Raw genomic sequence first — 6,977 nt, 5'->3', positions numbered from 1 at the left:
ACAGGCTGGTGTGCTTCTTCCATGTGGGCTTTGTTGCTTCTGAGCTAGATGGCCACTTGTTTACCTTCAAGCCTTTAAGACCCAAAACTCTATATCTTTTGATAGCCGGGCACCATCAGCTTTCTTCACCACATTTGCTTATTCACCCACTTTGTCTTCAGTGGTTGTGTTGGGAAGGTGAGCAACATAGAATGCCAATTTAATAGAAGAAAATATTCTTGCATGGAGGGAGTACTTGCGTAGAGGCCCAATGTCCTTCTGCTACCTTAATACTAAACCTATAAATACATGCACATAGATATATTTCCCCATCATTATATATAAATATATTTGCATGTGTACATGCCTTTATCTAGACCTCTATAAATGCCCTTTGCTTCCCAGCTCTTTCCTCTATTTCCTTTGACTTTCCTCCTGTCCCACTATCATGCTCAGCCCCCACCTGGGTTTCAGGAAACGCCATTTTTGTAAACTGCTAAGTAACTTGCCCATTCCTTCCTCCCATCTCAGAAAGTTGACTGCTGGTTGACCTGCCCGTTCTCCCTCCCCTTGTGGGAAAGTCTCTGCTGGTAATTAATTTTTTAATGTTCCCAGGTTCAGGACACTACAATTAGTTTTGATTATTCTTCAATATATCATTTGTTCTGATTCAATATTGTTCCCTCTGATGTTGTAATCAGAATGGTGTAGTTAATCTTGTTATGGTAACCAGGATGTTATTGTCAATTTTGATATTGCTTCTTTTATGATAAGGAATGTGCCTTGTAATGCAAGCTTGCTCTTCTTGAAGTTACCAGAATGTTATCATCAGTGCTGTACCCTGTAATGCTCCCTAACCCTAAAGAATAGTAACATCAATTTTGCTTTCTGCTTCTGTCCACGCTGGCTTAAGTCTTAGACAAAGTATAAATGAGTTCTCCGCCTTTAAAGGATGGATTGAAATGTGGACTCAGGACTGCAATCAAAGAATCGCTTTTAGATTCTAGCAGTCTGATTATAACCGAATAAAGACTCTTCTAAATTTCAAGACATTATAGTGGCTATTGTTTATTCAAATCCGCAACAAGGCATGCTGTTTTTTGCTAAAAAAAGCCTGTCGCACTGAGATGGCTGTGTGAGCAGGTGCATTATCATGGTGGCAAAACTAGTCCCCCGTCTACCACAAAAAAGGCCTGTTTTATCGCACACTGTTGCACAATCTTTTCAGAACCTCTAAATAGAAAGCTTGATTAACAGTCTGACCTGGCAGAGCAAACTCCAAATGCACTAAGAGTGGACATTTCGTCAGTTTGGGATGTTGATGGATGTCCAGAACAAGGTTAATCATCAATCAACAGTTCACCTTTTTTGAAATGAGAAAACCACTCATACACTTGAGTTTTCCCATAGCACTGTCTTTTTAAGCTGTGTTCAACATCACAACAGTGTCTGTAGCATTTTTCCCGAGCAGGAAACAAACTTTCACAGCCTCGTGGTGTCCTCTTAAATCAGCCATCACAAAACACGAGGTTTGCGCAAAGCTGCTTTTACAAAAAAATTCACTGTGACCCGATAGAACCTTCCCGGGCGATGCCACTGGGTGCACTAACCCAGAGCAAGTTGCTTGATGCTCACCTAGAGGGAAAAATACGTACTATGAAAGTTCTGCTCTACACAATACAATTCTGGTTTGGGGATGGTACCCCCTCATAATGTCTTCAAGCTCCATCCATATTGTACCATTTACGAGGACAAGTAGAACAGTATTGTTGCAAGTCTGTTCCGTGGCCTCCGCTAACTCCACCTTGAGTCCTGGCAGCTCCATGTCCATGTCCTGTTGAATGACCTTCAGCAAAATTCCACTTACATGTGATAGTAATGATATTGTGGGACAATTTCCGGTTTCCCTAGATTCATACTTCATACACTCCATGTTCTGTCTGTGAATGGATGTTTGCAGCCATTTAATCTCACTGGAAATTGTTCCCTATCAGCAAAGGAAGGTCTCAAAAGCTATGAGCCGTTCACGTCATTAAGGTTGACGCTACTTTGAGGAGGCCGCTCTTTCCACTCATATTTTACATGCTTTCTGATCTGAGGGGCTCGTCTTCCGACCCTGTACCAGACAAGGTTCCTCTGTGACCCGTACTCATCTCAATGACTACTCCCTCAGACACGGGCAGCCCACTCCTTCTTCCTGTTTTTGCTAGCTGCTGTCCAACTCATAACAACAGAATGAAGCGCTGCCAGTCTTTTGCTATCCTATTGTTTCAGCCACGATGTCAATCGAACTCCTGAGGGGCTTCTTTTTGGCTGCCCTTTTACTTTACCAAGCACGATGTCCTTTTCTAAGGACTGATCTCTCCTTATAGCGTGTCCAGATAAGCTCTCACCTCTCTTGCTTCTAAGGAGAATTCTGGCTGCACCGCTTCCAAAGCAGATTTGTTTCTTCTGTCGGCAGTTCGGCGTACTTTTAACATGCTTTGCCAGCACCATAATTCAAATGCATAGATTCTTCTTCGGTCTTCCTTATTCTAAGTCCGACTTTCACAAGCATAGGAAGCCAATGAAAACACTATGGCTCAAAAAAGAAAATACAATGACTTCAGTCAGGCACAGCTTAGTCTTCAACGTGCCCTTTTTGCTGTCTTGTGAGAAGATTTGCCAAGCAGTGTATCCCTTGATCTCTTGACTGTTGCTTCCGTGAGCCTTGATTGTGGATCCAAGCAAGACGAAATCCAAAAGTCCAAATGGTTGAAATAGTTGGTGTATAAATTTGAATAATAGTGATAGTAACTGGATTCCCTTGTATATGTATACATATTAGGAGATCTGATGGTGTAGTGGGTTACACATTAGGCTGCTAACATCAAGGTCAACAGTTCAAAACCACCAGCCACTCTGGGGTAGAAAGATGAGGCTTTCTACTCCCATAAAGAAACCCACAGGTGCTGTTCTACTCTGTCTTATAATAGGGTCACTAGAAGTCAGAATTGACTCGATGGCTTGGGTGTAGATATGATCTATCACAGAGAGCACCATTCTTCGGGCCAGATGTTCTTTTTGACGATGAATGCAATGCCGTTCCTCTTGAATTTCCCAGCCTTGGCACGGTCAACCATACGATGGTCTGATACACAAGGGCCGATATGAGTCCAGGTCAGCCTACGAATGCCTAAGATATTGACCTTTATGCGTTCGATTTCATTTTTGATGACTTTCAACTTTCCTAGATTCATACTCCGTGTAAGCCAAGTTCTGATCATGAATAGATGTTTTCAGTTGCTTCTTGTCATTTTGAGTTGTACTCCATCATTAAACAAAGATCCTGACAGCGTGGCTCCACCCACATCATTGTGGTCAGGTGTGAGAAACAGAAGGATTTCTCCCAAGTTGTCTCCCCCAAATATATGCCAAACTTAGCTGCTTGCGAATGACTATACACTTGGAGGTCATCAGGAGTAGATCAGGGGTCATTCTCCCTAAGAGCTATCAGCCATCTAGACCAAGCAAGCACCACTGTTTATCCCACAACAAGTAGGGCCCACTCCTTTCTGACAAGGATAGTAGTTGTCTGTTTCCTTGTAGGAGACACCAGAGAGGTCATACCCGCCCTAGGGTGACCAAGGTTAGGCTGCCATCATGAATCTAGGGTCCGCCCATCTTGTCACATGTATACCCCTAGTCCTTCCCATTCCTATGGGCACACCCCTAGCTCATCCCTTCCTGTTACGCTTATGCCTATCATACATCCCCTTCCTACAATGTGTATGCCTATTGTACTGCCCCTTCCTGTGATGTGTGGTTACTTGTAATCATGTCCCCCTACTGAGATATAACCCTTAGTTAGCAATAAAGTTGGGATCTCCTGCTCTTGCTCCTGAGGCTCTCTCCTGCTCTCATGGTTGGGCTCCCGCCACAGGGACCACCAAGCTGGGCTGAGGTGAGCGTGCTACCATGAATTGTGTCTGACTTCATTATTCCAATCTCTACTCTACCTCTCATGCGCTCGATGACTTTAATATAATACTTATATATCTCAACCATACAATTGTGCTTATTGAACCCGTGATTCATGGTGGGGGGCTGGCTCCACCCCACCATAGTCAGGCTCTACTTTGAGAGAGTAATCCTTCCTCGGTGTGGTTTTGAGTGTTTTCATTATGTACAGGAACATAGAGAAGTCCTAAACAGTGAACCATTCGTTTTGCAAATCGAATTGTCATCATCATCATTGTTGTTGTTGTGTTGTTAGGTGCCGTCAGGTCAGTTCCAAACGAAGCAACCCCGTGCACAACAGAACACCGCCCAGTCCTGCGTCATCCTCACAACGGCTCCTAGGCGTGAGCCCATGGTTGCAGCCACGGTGTCCATCCATCTTGTTGAGGGCCTTGCTCTTTTTTTTGCTGCCCTCTATGTTACCAAACATGATGTCCTTCTCCAGGGACCGGACTCTCCTGATGACATGTCCATAGTACCAATTAGGAGAAATATTAAAGAGCTAGGGCTTCCTGCGTTGGAAATACTGCTTTTCTTTCTCTGAACTCTTTAACTGACTAAATAGTCTCAAAGTAAGGGAAGACCCCGAGGTAAAGATCCAAGTAAAGGTGAGGCTGTCAGACCATTTGCTAAGACCTCTACAAGACTGAAAGTTGTGTGTCTTCTGCTCTCTCAGTCATTCAAAAGGTGATCTAGCTAGACCGACTGTGCATTGAGGAAAATATGCTCCTTCTGAATTGATCCTGCTTCCTGGGAACACAAAAAGCCACTGTGACTTTTGATCCAGGGAGTCCAATGATACTCAGAGCATCTATGACAAATGGAGATGCTGTTTGGAGCCTCTGATAAGCACCAATAGGAAATCCACAGCCCAAGGCACTTGAATTTGGAGAAGTTCTATGGTTTCTTCTGCAGAGAATCATTTACCTTTGGGAAAAAAAACGCTTCTGAATTTCAGCTGAGCTTTAGTCGAGAGAGGCTCGTGGTCGGACAATGGGGCATCAGTTGACCTTGCAGCTTGAGCTTCCCGCCGGAAGAGAAATGTTGCTGGACCCACCTGGCCATAGGCTTGGTGTGAGCAGCCTTCTCTCCTCACGTGGGAACAGTATGGAAAAGAACAATCCCAGGCAGGTCAAGGAGGCATAAGTCAGTTACCTAGTAGGTGGTTCAGACCCTCGCAATACTGATCTCTGCTGCATGGCCTCTTTTCCCCGAGTCCCTGCCTATGGTTCTCCTGGAGACCAGGCCCTGGAAAAGGACATCACGCTTGGTAAAGGAGAAGTTCATGAAAAAGAGGAAGATGCTCAGTTTGTGGATTGGCCCAGTGATTGCAGCAGTGGGCTCCAACAGAACAGTGGTGGGTGGGGTAGGCCTAAGCAGTGGTGCTATGAGTCAGAACCAACTCGGAAGCACTTAAACACAACAACAACATCGTCTCCTGGGAAGTTCCTTGTGAAGAATTGATTGAGGAAGAAAAACTCACATGTGGTTGGCAGATCGGTCTGCAGGATATGCGAGTTCAACCTGAAAGTAGACAGTTGTACAGCTACAGACTTGACCCTGACGGATGGTGGTTGTTGTGTGCGGCCGGGTTGACTAGAGAAACAAATCCAGTGACACTCATATATCAAGAAGGAATTGAATATCAAGAGAACATCCCAGCCTAGTCCAACTCAAGTCCTTAAGTCTGATACAAGTCCTAAGTCCCTCTTCTGACTCACACAGCCACATACAACGATGCAGAATGCAGGAAGATCACAGGCCAGTGGATTCAATGGTGGTGAACGCATCTCCAGGGCTCCCGCAGGGCTCCGAGTGGCTCACCAGCAGGAAGATGAAGGCGGAGAGAGAGGTGGAGGTTCCCAGGGCCCTCTTTCTGAGGAGGCCACAGCTCTAAGGAGGTACCATCAGTCTGTAACCTGATTGACAGGCTAGACTCTACCCGTACATTTCAAGTTGACACAAAATTATGTAACTACCACAGTGGTGGTGGAAAATCCTCTGAGTGGGCAGCATAATCTGGCTGTCCACCACAATGGGCACAGGAGCAATCGTGAGGATGACACAGGACCATGCAGTGTTTCCTTCTGCTGTTCCTCGGGTCGCTTTGGTTCAGAACAGACCCCAGGACACCCGACAACAATATCAGTATGACTGGGCTCAATGGCAGGGAGATGACTCCATTTGGGAATGGGTTGTCTTTGTTAGGTCAATGAGACATGACTGGTGTCGGTGCTTCTGAAACCCATGTCCTTTGAGATAGAAGAGTTTCAACAAGCGAAGGGAAGGAAGTAGAGGTAGGGGAGACACAGGATGATTTCCCAGGACCAGAAGCTCAAAGGAATAAAGACCTTCCTGCGGAGACGGTGCGGAGAGGAAGCCTCTCCCTGAAGCCAGCCCTCTGAACCGGTTCTCTATTCTGCTCAGCTGTGAGAGGGGGAGCCCTGGTGGCATCGTGCTCACGTGTTGGCTGCCAAACTGGTCTCTCCTGACAATAGCAACCCTACAGTGCAGGGTAGAACTGAGACGGTAACTCTTGATGGAAATGGAAAGGCCTGTCTTTGTCCCAACCATCGGCAAAGAGGTTAGGATGACAACGTATATTTGTAGGTGGGTGGGGGCAACTTGATCCGTAACAAACATCGTTCCGCTAGCGGCCCAAGTTCTGTCTGCTGTTCCTCACAACACGATTCAAGTGATTGGATTCCTCCTCACTCTTTGTTTTCCATCACGCAGCTCTCTCTCGTGCAGATGAGACTGTGGAAACACCACGGTCAGAAGGCACTTAGCCTTCACGTGACAGGGATTCAACGGACTGGGTCTGCATTTGAGAATGAAGACGGGCGGAGAGAGACACTGTGACCTGTGTCTTCTTGTTTGGTAGAAAGGGTGCGAACACACAGGGAGGCTGATTATCAATTTCCAAGCCATCCCCTCTCAGCTCAGAACCCCTCCTTCCTTGTCTGGCTTGGGACTCTGGAACACCCCCCCCCCCCCCC

The sequence above is a fragment of the Echinops telfairi genome, unplaced genomic scaffold (assembly GCF_000313985.2).
Source record: "Echinops telfairi isolate 266 unplaced genomic scaffold, ASM31398v2 ScPeMD7_18;HRSCAF=68, whole genome shotgun sequence".
Classification (NCBI taxonomy): domain Eukaryota; kingdom Metazoa; phylum Chordata; class Mammalia; order Afrosoricida; family Tenrecidae; genus Echinops; species Echinops telfairi.
Note: the sequence above shows the minus strand (reverse complement) of the source record.